Source organism: Microtus oregoni, unplaced genomic scaffold, assembly GCF_018167655.1.
Source record: "Microtus oregoni isolate MIOR12 unplaced genomic scaffold, Mior012 000017F_ref0000208, whole genome shotgun sequence".
NCBI classification, from domain to species: domain Eukaryota; kingdom Metazoa; phylum Chordata; class Mammalia; order Rodentia; family Cricetidae; genus Microtus; species Microtus oregoni.
In genome coordinates, this window is record NW_024543076.1 from 17421712 (window position 1) to 17439976 (window position 18265).

Consider the following 18265-nt stretch of genomic DNA (forward strand, 5'->3'; position numbering starts at 1 on the left):
TGCCAATTTATCTTCTAGCTACTTAAAAATTAAAACTAAAATCTTTGTGGGCCCAGAGATAGAACAGACACAGCAGAAAATATCGACAATGTGAAGTATAGTTGATTTTTCATTCATTCTATGCTGATACTTTGAAATATAAGAGACAGTTTTAACACTGGCTTCTTCAAATATAAAATGGCATGCACTAAATTTAAATATATATATAGTACAATATAATACACACAGAGAACCACACATATCACGGTCTCCTGCTCTTTCTATAAGAGGCAAATTTTACACTTAATTCTTTCCATCCCAGGATTCTTTTAAAACTGTCAAAGAAAGCCAGAGCACTGTTGAAAAGCAATCTAGGGTAAACTTTGTCGCTACATCACCTTGGAGATCTGTAGGCTGGGAGAAGGAAGTCACTCCCATTTCCTTACATCCAACACTGCTTAAAGGTCTCCAGAAATCCGTGACCCCTATAGCACAGTGAGAATCAGAAGTGGAATTGACTCTGCCCTAAAGGAGTGGGCACCTTTCAGACAGCATGTACACTTTGCCTGGGTGGATATATGGGAACAGCTGCTTTTTTTTCCCTCCCAACTGTCACAGAAGAAGAAACAGCCAGCCGCTCCTGAGGCTCTAGGACAGGGACTTCTCTATATGCTTTACTATTCTTCTCCAGTTGACTATACTACCAAAAGTATCTCACATTTTCTCTATGCTTTAAACAGGAAATGCAAACATACTTAAGACAGAACACTATCCATTTGCCTTGATTTTTCATAAATATTCTTGAAGATACGAAGTAATGCTTAATATACATTAACAGAGAAAATTTGCACATGGAACACATTCGTTATTTTTTTTCCTTTATACGTAAATGCAAAATAACTGTTTTCATATATAATATTCCTAATAAGCCAAACCTATCTGCTATATAGTATGGCATTGTTTACTATTGTAAAAGCAATAAGCACAAGGGTGATCTCCCTCCCTCCATTCACACATTCCTCCCTTTCTCTCTCTCTCTCTCTCTCTCTCTCTCTCTCTCTCTGTCTCTCGCCACATGCCCTCTAACATATCTCTAGTTCTAGGTATTGAGCTATGATAGCACTAATCAAGATCTCTACCACAATCTATATTCCCAGCCCTATGCCTAGGGGACAAAAAGTTTTTTGATGACATAAATTCCTAGGTGAAAATTTAAAAATAAAATTTAAAAAGATAAATTAAATGTTAGCTTACGTCAATTATTGTACAAAAATATAAAAAAAATTATTTAAAAGATACATGAAGACAAGCTATTGGAAATATTTTAATAGTTATATACATTAACTTTCTAAATAAATTTTAATAATCTTACTAGTTAGAATAAAATGATATTTCTTAATAGATCATAATTACAATGAATTCTGACAAAGGTGCTTTGTTTCTGGTCTGAGCAAATATAAAGACCCATGAAACACTAGGACCTGCCTAGGAAGGCAGAGCTCATACAGAAGTTACAGAATTTGAAAGGCATTTTTATAACCTTGTATTGACCCTTTTCAAAAATCCTAACCATCAGCTACTAAGGCAGCATGGCCGAATCCTATAACACTGAGAAGCATTTCGCGAGCATGGTGCCTTAGCAATCATGAGTATTGTAGCAAAATGACTGTGACCGTAAGACGTGAATTACATTTGGACTTGGATTTCTTTTTCCAAACAACACATCTAAGAAAAAACTAAGAAGCCCCTGGAGATGACAACACGAGTTCAACAAAAATAATTTTGGAACTCTATCAGAATCTTTATGACACCACTATATATTGATTTGCACTTTAAAAAAACACAAAAGAACCAACCAAATACCCTTATAGAGGGCTACAGAACTGGAATGGACTAAAGGCAGGACAAGCTGAGGGCACAGAGCTGCACTGCACTTCAGCACAGCATGAAAAGATGCTGATTTTAACCCTCAATGTTACTCATCTAAGAGAACATGTCGTAAAAAAACTGGTCCTTTGCTTTTGTGAAATACCTGGCTAAATCCTTTAACTAGTGACTTCATGAGCAGTAAGTCTTAGCCAACATTTCTCTTTTCCCCTATTATGGAAGTCTTTTCTATAATACTTCTGAAGGAATTGAGAAAATGAATGTGAAATAGAAGCTAATATAAAAATGTATATACATACATAAACATACATAGGCAAACACACTTAAAATGGCTTAACCTGGACGATATTATCTATGTCACTCAAACAAAACCCCAGAGGTGAAGGTGCCTATCATTTCTGTACTGCTGTGTTTATATATCTGAGACTCTATACAAATTTCATGTCATCCAAAATTTTGGAAAATCAGACATCGTTACCAAATAATGACCATCAATGCCATTAACGAAAACACTTGTTACTTCTTGTCTGGGTATGACTTCCAAACAGCATTTGTCTACTGAATTTACTCAATGTGCAGACAGCAACAAATAGAGTGAGTTGTATTTGTAAGTCTACAAATATAATATGTATGTATACATATATAAATCAATGAAAAATGTGGCTATGAATCTGAGAAAGAGCAAACTGGGGTGTGGGGAAGGGGCTCTGGAAGGAGTAAGAGGAGAGTAGTGCTGCAATTAAATCATAATTTCAGAAATAAAAGCAGTGCTGAAGGAAGAGAACTCCTAGGCAAAGTACAAAAAAAAAAAAAACAAAAAAAAAACCGCTGTAAAAGTCTACTCTGCTACACAAATGTAGGTCTCTCCAGAGATACAAAAACACAACTGGTAAATACTTCACAGCATACGCAACAAATGAGAAAGAAATATCAGAACCCAGTGAAATTACATTTTACTTTGAAGGGTGCTTCAACTGAGATGAATGTTCAGGGCTAAGAAAAAAAATTAACTTAAGAAGTCAGTAACCACATGTTTAGTATCTTTCTCTGAGTAGGTTCAGGGGCACGAGGCGAGGAGGGCTGCCAGGAGCAAGCTGCATGATTGCATCTGATTATAGTTACTTGTCGAGAAAAAGCTGAGAGGAAAATAGCCGACTGATCAGACGCTGCCTTTTCAAGTCGGTAAAACAAAAAACATGTTCTCTGCTTTAATAAGTGCAAATAAACACAACTGATGAGGGGAACCAAGAACCAGTCCGCAGATTCCAAAATTTTACAAGTGTTTATTTGCCATCCAAGCATGGTAGGAGTCAATGAGATGCAGTGCTGGAAATTCTTCTCACATAATCCACCGTAGAAGAAAATCATCTTCCCTGAATCAGAAACCCTGGTTGATAATTTAACAGGAGTATTTATGTTAATTTAACATATTTTGCCTGAAAATTTCAAACTCCACTCATTCTTAGAAATCATTGTTTGATTTTTTTATAAAGTCATCTTCCCACTCCTGCTGGTGGTGATGTTACCTAAAAAATAGAGCACCCATTCTACATTGTATAAAAGATATTTATGGTTGCTGCTATATCTTAACAGTCATTTTATAAGAATTTTTAAAATTATTAATGGAAATTCCTTCAGGATAAGAACACAAATATATATTATTAAAATATAATTTTCAATAAGAAAAATATGAAAAGTTTTGATTCAGTCACAAAAGAAGTCTACAAGAGAGTAATAGGCAATATTAACTAGAAAATAAAGTGTGTACCTAATGCCTTAAATCAATCAACAAAATACAGCCTTCTCATGTTCTCTAAGAGGAATACCCTGTTTTTTATCGATAGGAATTCTGCTTTGCTCTGTTTGAATGTGACCTAGTAAAGCATAGTCATCTTCAAAGTGTTGAGCTTTTATTAGTTGAGACTGAATTCTGTCTCCGTAGCTAGGTATTGCATGTGCAGACAGAAGGAAACCAAGCAAGGCCTTATCCTGCAGCATGGTCAGGTTCTGTATGAAATGTCATGATAAGAACATGAAAATACAGAAGCTGTAAGTTGTGTCAAAAAAAATGTCAACTAAAGATATGGAGTAGCCGAAGTCTACATCATCACGATCTGATCAATACAATCAGTCAATCTTTCTCGCCCCCTTTACCTTCTCTTTTTTCTCTTTCTGCATACCACGCACGTCTTGACGTGTTCCATAGCACTATATCTCAAATGACACACAGGCTTAGGGTCAATGGCTGCTAGCTCCACTTACACTTCGCTGACAATTGGTCGGTATCAAAAGTAGAATCTTAGTTCCTCCACTAGACAGAGCAAGGTTCTGACAGAAGTCTGCCAGGTAAGATGATGGATGATTTCTCTGGCTGGCCTCCTCCCCATCTGCCACAGTTTGCCTCTCTCTCTATCTCCAAAGCAAAATACCCTCCTGAGCTTCCCAGTGGCCTTCAGCTTCACTGGTGCTAACAGGTCCAGACCTTTCCATCAATGGGGTTATTTGGCTTTTAGACACGAGGTCTTGCCATTTTGGGCTAGCTAACCCTGGGCACAGATGTCTTTTTTTTTTTTAATTGCATCTCTACTGTCTTTAGAAAGGATGTAATCAGACAGAAAAAGATCAGGCCAAGCAAAAAATGCTGAATTGTGCATCTCAGTTTTCTAATGTCATTGTAATAAAATCAATGTCATTTATCTGTTGAAAGCAACCCTTGGATGGCCTCAGAACACCTTTCTAAATGGATAATCAAATTTTGAGTCCGTTGGTGAGTTACCAATGTAAAAACTTTAATGAAGAACCATTTGGGATATGGAGAAAAAGCTTCAATCATTTCATAGGAGTAGCAATCCACATTTCTATTTTAAAATGCACTTATTTGAGAAATATTCGACAAAATTTCTAGAACTCATTTTTGCTTCCTCCTACTTGATGAGCCTGTAACATATAGCCTTCCCAAACTCCCCACAAAATATGAACAATTTACAAAAAAGATCTAATTCTTAGTGAAGATGTTTGACAGGGCCAAAAGTTGCACTGAGATTCTGGTCACGAGCAATTTTAATATTGTGAGATTTGTTACTGAAAGGTGAATACTGTGAAGAGAATTCCAAAACCACACGTTCCAACATTCAAAATTTCAACTGCAAAGATTATGAGGAATTTTTGCAGATATATTTTGTGTAGCATGATTTGAAGAAATGATTATTTTAAAACATACATGCAGTTATAACTCCAATGTTCCAGAAAATTAGTGTAATTATCAGGGCTTAACATAAGATATTTGCTAGTTAGCAAGGATATTCACATATAAATATGCTGATAATATAAAAATGACATAGGCTAATAAAAGAGGATTTTGCTAAAAATGATGAATGTACTAATACTAAGACATGTTAAATCTTTTGTTAGGTTGCAGAAAAAAATAATACAACCACTTTCCATTAAATGAAGCAAAGATATTAAACTTAGATTAAAAGATTCTAAAGTTTCATGAATTTTATTTAAGCTCAGAAACTTAGCAAATTATTAATGGAAAATTACCAATTAAAATTCTTAGAAACTTTATTCTATATCAACTACAACTGCAAACTAAATTCTAAGTATGCTCACTGGGATGAAGCTGTCTATTCAAAAGAATACAGTTATTTAAAGAGCACTGCAAGGGCATAATTTCTCTTAGTGTCACAGAGTGTATACTCACTATTTTTATTCTCTTAATTAAATAGTATTTCCTCGAGAAAATAAAGCTTTGTGTATGTATATGCATGTACATACTGCAACTGCAAATTTTCATTCAGAGTGGTCTTTCAATAAAATATAGTGAACAAATCAAATTTCTTCCTTAAAATGTGGGTCAAACACCAGAAACCTGTGCACCTAGAAACCTTAAGTAGTGATTTCTCTAATTTGCGACTATGATGCTAAAAAAAAAATTTAAAATGTTGTGGATCAAGTGAGATATTGATATTACAAAAAATTTAAAGAGAGGACAGTGAGATGATTAAATTATCCTCTTCAAATTTGGAACAGGGTGGTTGATTCTTCCAAGTGAGCAGTGCAGTCTGCCAATCGTATTCTTGCGAATATGTCCATCATGCAAAGACAGGAGTCTATCAGATTCCACTTTGACTGGCAAGTGACAGTCGGTTATCTATTGGCATTAATGAATAATAAATAAAGGTGTCCTGTAGACTTATATGAATAGATATGTGCATTATGTCCAGTGCAGATTACCCATGTGATTTTTTTTCTTACACTTACTTCTTAGGAAATAAATGATAAGGATAAGAAGAGGAAGAGGGGAAGAATGAGAACAAGGAATGGAAGAAAAATTAAAGCAGTGACAATAAAGATCATGTGAAAAGTGAATGCTGGTTTACACCCACATTTCATTTTTCAACAAGTTACTGAGTCCCAGCTTATATGAATTTAAACTAGCTATATTTACGGGCTCTTGAATATTTATGCTCTATTAACGGAATAACACCGTTTGCTGTCTATGCAAATGTATTTGACGGCAGGAACGCCTCAAAAATGAAAGATCAGAAGGAGCTGTGTCAGTGTTCCCACCTTGGCCTTTCTCACGCACTCACTCTCATTCTGCCTTTTCGGCAGAGGAAAGAAAAACCCTCCCAATTCCTCACTAAAGTCTTTTTTATTGTTAGCATCTATTTTTTTCTCAAATTTGAACACATGGTGGTTTGATGTTACAGCTTTTGAAAACAGAAGGCTCAGAGCGCCGCTGCTCAGGCACTCAGCCACACATCCTGACGGGTACCTGACTGAAGATGTGGGCACTGAGCTTGCACAGAACAGCAGAACATCCCTGCTGTTACATTAAGGGCCAAAAGCCTACCGTGCAGAGAACAGTGCTGTTCATTTCGTATCCTTATAAAACAGGCTAGAAGTCATGTAATAGGAGGCTTTCTTCATGCTGATATAATGGGTAATTTTTATTTGCCTTTATACTGTTTTGCTAAGGTTAATATCGTAAGGTCTTATAAAGAAAGAACGGCAGTGATTTAAAGAGGTCATGGGTTTTATGAGAAACCCGAAGAAGTAAGCTCCTTTTCACAGCAGAAAGGCACAGTGCCTTGCATGATGTTACAAGACCATAATTCCAGGATTCGGGGAGCAGAGCCACTGCTATTTTGAAGTCAACCTCGGTGGCAGGAAAAGACTCAATCTCAAAACAAAATGCATAGTTATCCTGAGATCGGTGGTGGCTGCATGTGGACTGAACATAGGGAGCTCTGAGTTCAGTCTCTAGCACTTTAAAGAAAACATAAAAAAACAACTTGAGCCGGGCAATGGTGGCGCACGCCTTTAATCCCAGCACTCGGGAGGCAGAGGCAGGCAGATCTCTGTGAGTTCGAGACCAGCCTGGTCTACAGAGCTAGCAGAGCTAGTTCCAGGACAGGCTCCAAAGCCACAGAGAAACCCCGTCTCGAAAAACCAAAAAAAAAAAAAAAAAAAAAACACAACTTGAGAGACATAACACCACTATATCAAATTTTGTAAAGTTAAGCAATAAGAATGAATCAAGTTCAGTTACTTTATTTAAATACTAGCATGTCCAGCATTAGTTTATAATAAGCAAAATTACTGGCATAAAAGGAAAGCAGAAACTAAAATTCTGCCACATTTATAGGATACTTACATTCTACTAAATAAGGACACAATGAGGAAGGAAGGTGCACTCTTACTATTTGTATCCATTTAATAGATGGCTCACGCCTTTAATCCCAGCACTCGGGAAGCAAAGGCAGGCAGATCTCTGGGAGTTCGAGGCCAGCATGGTCTACAAGAGCTAGTTCCGGGACACGAACCGAAGCTACAGTGAAACCCTGTCTCGAAAAACCAAAAACAAAAAAAAAAAATAGGAAAAGCCAGACCTGGTCATATGCAGCTACAATTCTTAGAAGGCTGAGGCAGGAGAATCTCAAGTATAAAGCAAACCTGACCTACATAGCAATCCCAGGCCAACCTCACGTATACAATGAGACCCCATCTCACAAAAACAAGAAACTAACTTTCTGTATATATCTATAGATACACATACATATGCACACACATACACACATATAATGGTAAAACATGGTTTTAGACATTTTAAACCATGTAATAGTGCAAGAAAATTAAAAGCAATTGCTAAAGTCTCTAAAGTACTGTAAAAGAAGAGGCATGAACAAAAACAAAACTCAGTGGGAGGAGAGATATCAACGAGTATTCACTTTTTCTTAATTTAGAGTGAGATATACTACAAATATGGATGGATATGCAGTGATGATCTGTACATACTGAATTAGCAAGGGTAATGTTATTTTATTGGGGTAAAATACTAATTGAAAAAGCAGAAAATAGAAAAACACAGAGGCCTGCACTTGACTTTACACAAAATCAATGTTACAAACTAAAAACTTTAGGAAAGGAGTGGGCTATGTATGCATATAAGTTAAATTTTGTTCGCAAACCAAAACTACCTGTCTACGTGGACAATTTTGAGAAATAGATGCTGTCAGTTTTAAGAGAGAGATTTTTCAAATGCCAAATTGCCTTTCTGCCCTGACAAAGCTGAGGGGTAAGGTTGAAGGCTTTGCAGAGGCTGTCCATGCAGTGTGAATGCCATGATGAATGGCAACGACTTCTGCCCAATGCCAAGGTAACTGATCCTATAAGAGATACCCACTGATTTTACTTCAGAATGCATGTCCATCCAACAGACGTGATAATAAAGATGTGCTAATCGTCGGTATTGTTCGCTCCTGATCAAACACTGAGGAAACTGGAAGGTTATATAAGCCCGAATTCACGTTCCCTTTTATCCAAGAACAAAGCAGCCCTGATCTGTTACATATATCCTATGAAATCTTAAGTATCTGCTAGAAAATGAAGAAGACATTTATTTTATAAACTTTCAGCCTGACAGTTTATATCACTGAGGTAGTTTTATTTTGATTTGCTTTTAAAACATCTAATACTTCAAGCATATGCCATAGGAGTATTTTTTTCCTATTTCTTTGTGATTGGTAATTATGATTTCCACAAAGGAAAAAAATACATAACTCTTTGGTACTTGTAAATTAACGAATCAGTGCATAACAATTTAGACATCTAAAAATGAGGCAAGAGGAAAAATCTTTTCCTTTAGTTCCATTATTATGTTCAGTAATGCTTTTATTTTGCTCTTAGTGTGGTGCAAGTGAGCTATGTAGCTCTGTGTATGTATGTAAGGCTATGTGTGTGTGGGGGGGTGAGAGCGTGTGCACATGCGGGCATGTGCATTTATGGCAGTACACATTTATGAATTGTGTATCCATTAAGTAAGTTTAAACAGAAAAAGAAATTCAACTTTGCCTTTGGAATGCTTTTCAATAAAATGCTAACTCTATGCATGAGGATATGACTTGTCCTATTTGCCAATATATTCTTTTAATATATTGCTAATGATCTTCAGGGCAGACAGTCCAAGAATTTATTATTCTAATTGTCTTGTAAAATACTATGCCACCAGAGTATTAAATATCTGTTAAAATGCATTTTATTTGAGAGAGTAAAGGGTATATCTTCTCTCATAATTCGTTTCAAGGAGGCAGATGACCTTCGCAAAATGGCATCAGACTTAGACAAGCTAGGAAATGTTCGTTATTTCATCTTGTTAAAAGCAGAAGACACAAAGAAATATTTAAAGAATCCATTAGGTTTATTTGTTTAACCCAGCTATTAGTTTAAATTAATGTCATTAACATCATTAGGTGTAATTGTCTACATGGGAAGTGGTTCAGTTAATAACAGTAAACTGCTATTTAAATAAACAGAGAACAGTTAAAGCACTAGGAATTTACCTAGCTTGCCTAATATTTCATCTATTTTCTCAGAACAAGCATTATTTTATCCCCTAACTGACAGGAATATATTCTTTCAAGACATTATACCCTTCAACAAGTAACCACTTCTACAATATTTTTTCTCCTATTCTCTGTTTACAAAAAAATATCTTACAAGGTAGAATAAGCTACAATAATATATTTTCATTACTCAACTTCAATAATCCATGCAGTTGTGGAGCTAAATATTATATCCAATCAACTCTTGTACTTCAGGGTCAAAATACTATAGGTTCCTTTCCTCAGATTTAGATATTTTACAAAGCCAAGGGAAACAAAAACACCTTGCAATTTATCGTTTATGGCTCCAGAGCAGCGCTGAACGGAGGGTCAAATCCCTACGGGTGAGGGATGAAACTAAGAGCTAATTAGATGATACATTAAGCAAAATATAGCACACTATGGGTCCTTTCATAGCTGCTGTAATTTTTAAGACATTAGCACTGATATGTAATATCATCATCAACAGTAAATTGTTTAAACGCCCAAACAAAATTGTATCCTAGAAAATGCTGATAATTGAAATTATGTCTATAATATACCTAAGTTTTAATAATTTTTATCACATATTAGAAATAAAAATGTCTATAGATTATTAATTTGAACTAAATTCAAGGTTGAATTTTTTTATTATTAGTTCAGTAGTTCTCAACCTTCTTAAATCTTCAACGCTTTAATACAGTTCCTCACGTGGTGACCCCCAACCATAAAATTATTTTTGCTGTCATTTCATAACTGTAATTTTGCTACTATTGTTATTGTAATACAGTTATCTGATATTCAGGATATCTGATATGTGGTCCCTGTTTAAGGGTTATTTGATCCCAAAGGGGTTGAAACCCACAGACTGAGAAACACTTCACTAGATTTAAAATATAATATCTATAGGCATGAAGCTGAAGAAATAGCTCAGTGGTTAAGAGCACAGCCTGCTCTTCCAGAGGACTCACGTTCAGTTCCCAAATAAGTCAAGAGGTTCACATCCACTCGTATCTCCTACTTCTATAGATACGAAGCCCTTTGACCACCGAGGCAACTGCATTCATATTCATATACCCACATTCGGAAACACACACAAATATACCACAGACAGACAGACACAGATACACACACATTTAAAATTAAAATAAATATTTTATTGTAATTTATATGTGTAAAAATATCTGCTTTTCCCATATTAACTCACAAGAATATGATAGGACAGATGTCCAGCCTATAAGTCTAATTTTTGTAAGATATTTTGTGTTGTTTTTTTTTGTTTGTTTGTTTGTTTTTGTTTTTTCGAGACAGGGTTTCTCTGTGGTTTTGGAGCCTGTCCTGGAACTAGCTCTTGTAGACCAGGCTGGTCTCGAACTCACAGAGATCCGCCTGCCTCTGCCTCCCGAGTGCTGGGATTAAAGGCATGTGTAAGATATTTTGTAGTTGATGTACTAATTTAAACAGATTTGTTCTGAAATTTCCTTCTCTGATTGATGCATTATAGCCATAAAAAAACTAAAGATAATATAGTTGTGTAAAATTTATCATAAAAATATTATTGACACAGAATAGATGTCAAACAGAAATCATTAGCAAGAAATTATTTTATAGGAGAGTTATAATTATCTTACAGATAAAGGCTTGGACTTGTATAGGAAACAGAAGATCACTGATTTATATTATGACACTGCCTGTCAGAAATTCATGCCAATTTAAACTGCTACTAGAAATATAAAAGAATATCACATATTTGTTAGGACTAGTTTAACCTAAAATGTTTAAAATTATACGCTAAATTCACAAATTACTAAAACCTGAAACAGAGATATTAACTCCATATTTTCATCTTCCTTTCGTTACATTCCATTTTATTTATTTCTATTCTTCTCCTTATTGAAAAATTAAATTTCAAGGTACTATGAATACAAACAGAGATGACTGAAGATAAGTAAAAACCAAAATAGTTTGAAATAACACCTACATTATTCTATCTTGAAATTGTGACATGAGTGTAATTTTATGTATTGTAATATTTATCCGTGTCTCTGGATAAACACAGACAACAACTGCTTTTACAAGAAAGTAGCCAGAGACCACAGAGATACTTATTCCAGATCTGTGTTTTGTTTATTTTTAAATGTATTAGACAAGTATCATAGGTTTCTGAATGTACAGAATTTAAAATATAAAAAATATGAGGTGATACAAGTATAAAATCGAGCAATATTATGATGTAATAGGGGTTATAGATATCTTCCCTTTTCCAGGGATCACCAAATTCATTCTAGATTTTGTTTCTTTTTGTTGCTTTTTATTCAAGCTAATATTTTAAAGATATAAATTGAAAGTAAAGATTCTAGCTTTAGAACATTCCTCAGTCTCAGCATACAATAACTATAAACACACTTCAGACCTTAGCTCAGAAAAACTCATGCAGGCTGGGAGAGACCCTTCCTTCTCAGAGGGTTGGTAACAGAGAGGAGAGACCAAGCCTCTATTTCATGAGAAGGAAGAGATGAGGAGGCTGAGAAGAAAGACACAGAAAGATTGGGAGTGGGAAAGTGAAACGGAATAGTAGTGATCAGCTGTTTTTCATAGGAACGACTTCCTCAGGTGTTGGGCACATTACCTTCTGTGTTCCTTATCCCTCCCCTGCCAGGAGAGAAAGGAGAGCATGTAGGGAAAAGCAGGGTCCAGTAAGGGGTAGGGTACAAACTACTATCAGAAGTCATCCAGGAGGACCTCAGAAGGAGCCCCAGTGCTTTACCAAGGATGAACGGGACGTCAGCAGTAGGTCAGTCAGGTCACAGAAGTAGCAATGAGAACTACATTTGTTTTTAATATCAGATATTATTAAATAATGGGACAGTGCAGGAAAAAAAAAGCGGACCAATGTTTAAAGCTATGTAAATCAGTATCAGGCAGAGGGAGAGAGGCAGGACTTCAACAATAATAAATATGCACTGAAATTTCATTTAAAAAAAAAAAAAAAACCTGCCATGGTTAAGATGAAAGGATTTAAGTGCCAGTCTGAAAAATAGGATTTTTCTCTAGGCTTAGGAGCATGAAGCGTCTAAACAATAAGGGAATACTGTGTATCAGTACTTCACACAGACTGCCGTTTAAAGAACTGGAATAAAAGGAGAAAGAGAGTGAGGGATGAAAAATAATTGGACTGCCCAGTGTGCTTAGGAAAACAGACACAAATACTTTGAAACTGTCATAACGCGAGAAAACGTTCAAGTTTCTATCCCCTCTCCAAATATTCTGAAAGTCAATTAACATGATCCTGCAACTGATCAAACTGATATGGCCCTCCGTAATTGCTCGGGTACTCTGGAGATCCTGAAGACTGAGCAACCTGATTAAAGAGCGGCCTTGCACTCTCTGTGACAGTGGGTACTTAGCCCAGGCTCGCCATGATCCTGCTGCTTTAGCGGGTAAGGACACTCGGCCCCAAGCCTGCTGGTCTGAGGTCCATCTCCTAAGCTGTACCGTGGAAGGAGAAGTCTGACCCCTGGACAATGTCCTCTGATCCCACCCGGACAGTGGTACAGACATGAACACACACCCAGAGGTGCGCAAAATAAAAAAGTAAAATGAATAGCCACATCATGGCCATGCATGAGGCAAAACATGTATTATTATAGCAGCTTGTTATTATCTCATTTATACTTTTCTGCTCTTCGCATTAGGTAATAGTATCTATCTACTGGGCTGAATGATTTGGTGACATTTCTCAACATTATTGAATTAGTCCATGCAAATTGCTGACTAAAAATTAAAGAAACATTAATCGATGAGCTATTTTACCAAAAGCCCCAAATCTCTGTCCTTTTGCACCTTTTAAAATAGACTTGCCATTTACCAGCGTGTATCATTAATGCAGAACCTAATGGCAATTTAAGACAACATATTGAAGACACAATTTAAGTTAGTCTTGCGATTACCTATATATCATAATTATTTATACTATAATTAAGTATACTAATTATAATATATGAAAGCTAAAATTCTAGATATCTTTAAAGCAGAGAGAATAAAATATCACCTCAAATTCCTACACTAAATCAAAATCATAGTTTTAGTTTCATCTATTTCTCCCTAAATATGTATATAAAAATTATTACAATTCAAAATTGTTAAAAAAGACAGTTCAAACATTTTGTGAAAAATCACTAATATTATAATATGTAAGTTCAACTGCAGTGTTAACTCTTAACTTTGAGCACTCAAGTTACTACTAATATTTCAGATACATTTCTGGATGGAAAATGGCTGAGTATGAGTTATTTTATTTTATTTCAATGCTCTCTTGTGTGTTACATAAGGTAGAAAGCTAGGTAAAAGGATAATTCACTGGCTGTGGCTTGCACAATATATTTTCACTTATTAATTTCCATAATTTTTTTACCTAGAATACATCATACTGCATTATTAATAATAAGATAATAGTACATATTCATTGATTATTTTTTATGTCCCAGATACTATTATTAGGGTTTAACGTGCGTTATTTCATTCGATTCTAATAAGACCCCTATGAGGGAAGTACTATTTTTATTAGCCCCATTTAAACTTAAGGAAATTAAGGTTTAGAATGCCCTACTTTAAGTACCTGGTAAGGTGTGTATCCAGAATTTCAGAATTCTACAATTTCTACATCACAGCAATTTACGTTGTAATACAGAGTATATTTTTCTTAATATTTCTTTAGCAATACAATACATTTCAAAGACTAATTGGCTATCATGGAATTTGATGTTACAAATCATGTGCTCCTTGTCTGTGAAAGTAAAGCATGGTTTCATAACTGCAAGCAAGAAGAAAATTTTAAACAGTTAATGCTTTTAAGTCAAATGGATGTTTTAAGTTCCAGGATGGTAGACGTTAAAAGTTTATAAATCATATTTCACTAAAATGGTATCTCTATTAACTTGTCAAATGAAAATAATAGGATACAGATGGGAAGAAAACCATTTTAATCAAAACTATAAATCTATCATTTGAATTTGTATTTTAAATAATCTTGAGGAAATTCCTATTTTTTTTCTTTTCAGAAAATGCAATTAAGCAATAGAAACATAGCAAGCAAATCACATTTCTATATTATCACCATGTGTTTTTACAGTCCTGATGATATCAACTCTATGCTTCAAGCCAGAAAGAACATTTTGAAAGCAAAAAGATAGGACTTTTGGGCCAGATAATTATTCAAATATCTTCAATAAAATAAAATGTGATGAGTTGTGCAGCAGCTCAAAACTATACACTGAAGTCCAGAACAGACTTTAGGGAAACATGTTGTATAGTTGAGGAAAGACAAAAGAAAAATAAAGACACATACAAAGTAAAGATACAAGCTCATCCTACTTTACTGCCTTAGTATCTCTGAGATTCAGAGTCTCAGGAAAGTTCAAACAGCTACATGAGAAAATGAAGGACCAAGATTGTTCGACATCCACTGCAAATTACCCACAGCAATCTATGATGAAACTCAGCTACGCGTGTGCAAAACCGCACAAAATTTAAAAATGCAAAAATAATTCAGGATGCAATTTTACCAATCTTCTCACATATTTTGTAAAATATAATAATCTGTACGATTTTTAAAAGGCTCTCTTTCTGACACAGAAAGACAATATATTTGTTAGTTTTCATTCAAGCTGCAATTTAAAGACAAATTTTCAAAATGTAAAATTGACAAGACAGCTTTACAAATTAGAATTACATATTTTAAAGCAGTTGTAAAATTCTACTTGAAAACAGTTACTTAATTATTAGAATTTCTTCATGTATTCATAGACAATTATTAGAAGTTCTTCATGTATTCATAGATTGAAGAAACGTGTGGCTTTAGAAAAAGAATTACTTTCTTCAAGGTCATGAAACGGGCTCTTAAAGCAATTAATAAAAATCGTGACCGGTTTGCACACTTACTCACTTTTCACATTGTCCTCCACTAAGCATCTCAAAGATGCGCTAGACAGCGCCCAGATAAACAAGGCTTTAAGTGGCTAATCAGTCACATTTGGCTAGGGACAGACAAGCATCTCCTCTCAAGACATCAGTGTTCCTCAATACAGGACTGGATTTGTTTTCCAATTCTTAACAGGATCATTGAGAGGGAACAGGAGGAATATTATAAAGGCAGGCCTGGATCAAATCCAGAGCCAGGCACCCTCACAGCCATGCGTTGGAACTTTGCCAAGGAGCAGAGTGTTTCCACAAATGAGCATAGTTCCTTCCTCAAGTATATCACCAATTCATAAAAATCTAAGAAAGTCTTGTCCTGAACGATGTCACTGGTTTAGAATGAGGCAAATATAAGGATACGGAGAAGTATCTCAACTTCTTTGGGCTTTCAGAAATGAATGAATGCCTACTGCCAATAACAAAAAATGGCAGGACTCTGTGCAGATGAAGGTGGAGGGAATTTACTTTAGTTTTATGTACCACGGTGTTGTTCACAGATGACAGTAATTTTGGTTTCCAATTTTAGTACTAATTCCTTAAAACCAAATAATTATTTATAATAGCACCATGGTTAGCAGAATGATTCTGCTCATTTGGAACAAACTGCAGCCTTTTCTTATGGCAAATATATCTATAAACTATAGTTAAAGATATTTGTATTCGGTTCTCTGTATAAATGTGTATAACTCAAATATTTCTTGTGAAATTACAGAAAATTAAACAAAAATTGTAACTGTGATTTTCATGTAAAAAAAACTTTACTTCCTAGTCTTTTATCAAATTTAATTGTGACCTTTTACACAATATGCATTTCCGCTTTGCTTCTTCTTCCCCATTTATAATAGTGCAAAATTGAAAATTTTCTCTCACATCAATTAAGTTATTAGCATTAGCTTTTGTCTTACAGAAAAAATACACTGCTGCTGTCAAAACATTTAAATAGCTGGTACAGTTGGACTCAACATTGTTTCAAGAACTAGTGCTAACTCCTGCTGGATAAGAACACTGCCTTTCCTCTGATTACTTCATTGAGGAAATATTATATTTATCCAGGAAGATTCCATTCTGCCATGGAAGGATGGGAAATGTTGTATCATTTTCCTTGTTCATATGTGTGGAATCCTAAAGATTTTCTAATTGACTACTCTCATGAGAAATGAAGGAGGAAAGCGATGGTAGGGGCATCAGAGAACTCGGTGTTTGCTAATGGGACCTTCGTCTACAGAAGTTCTTTTTGTTTGTTCAGTGTTTACAGTGTTATCTACAGTGTGGATAATAATTGAGTGCTGGGGAAGGACTACTTTATATCCGTCCTGGCAATCCATATCATGGACTTAGCTCTTCAAACAAGGCTGAACAACATAAGCGCCCAGCTTTATCAACCAAAACGTGGGTTTAATAAGAGTACAATGTGAGTCATAAATGTAAGTTTAGTATATCACCTAGCTGTGACAAAAGGAGAGAAATAGATATTTAAGGTTATTATTATTATTATTATTTGCTTTAAAAGCCAAAGCCATCATTGCATCTCATTGCAAACTGGCCTCATAGTCAACTTCCTGCCTCTGCCCTGAGTGCGTGAATAAGAGACATGCACACCTACACCTTGCTTAACATTTGTATAGGTTTCGTGCAATACTAAATTTAACCCAATACACCTAACTTTAAATTATTATTTCAGATTATATTGAATATGGATAATTTCTAATTGTATAAGTCTTCTTTTATTCCTTTGAAATGCAGTGTGCAATTTTTACTTATAGCAGGTCTCAAATTAGAATGGCCATTATTTTAAAGCCAAAGGATCATAATGTAACTAAACAAATTATCAGAAATATAAATTTTGATTTTATTTTTTGTCTGCCTACCTGTTTGTTTTGAAACAAGGTTTTATCAGGGAGCTGACTTACCAAAAATTCACTATGTAGACCAGGCTAACCTTGATCTTGAGTATTCATCTGCCTCTGCCTCCAGAGCACTGGGATTAAAGGTGTATTTTGCACTCCTCATTTCAGATATCTAAATATTTTTTTTAAATTATTATTTATTCTTTAAATATTCTTATAAAATGGGGATGATATAATTCAGATATGGCATGGGCAACTTGTTACTATGTGGAAAAGATTTAAGATCAACAATGAAAAATAGTATTTGTTAGGATTCTTCTTGCTTTGTGGAGAAAATTACAAAAGTAATGTTGTTAAAAAATGTAGGCCCAAAAATCAGAATATGCTAAGTCTGAATCTAGACTAACACAGGTATTATTAGTGCAATGGCAAGTGACCTATTTGCTTCTCAGAGTCCCATTTCCACTGTGTAAAATTAGACAGGGCAGTGAACCTATCTCAAAAACGAAGCTAATACATGGAAATCACAAGGATGAGTACCTAGAACAGCTAGAAGAAAACATAGATAGTTACAACAATCATGATGCGCAGCTGTCTTTCACCCAAGCATTTAAATTATGCTGCCAACTTAGCAGTTTAAGGAATATGTGAAAGTCATTCTATAGACTATATTCTGCTTTGTAAATTAATACTGACATAAGTAATATA

The 18265-nt window shown here is 35.0% G+C and overlaps 1 protein-coding gene across 5 annotated transcripts in view; it reads right to left on the bottom strand.

Annotated features, from left to right (window-relative positions):
* Window positions 1–18265, bottom strand: part of Epha7 (EPH receptor A7) — a 159865-nt gene that overhangs the window by 132371 nt on the left and 9229 nt on the right. The window lies entirely within an intron of this gene.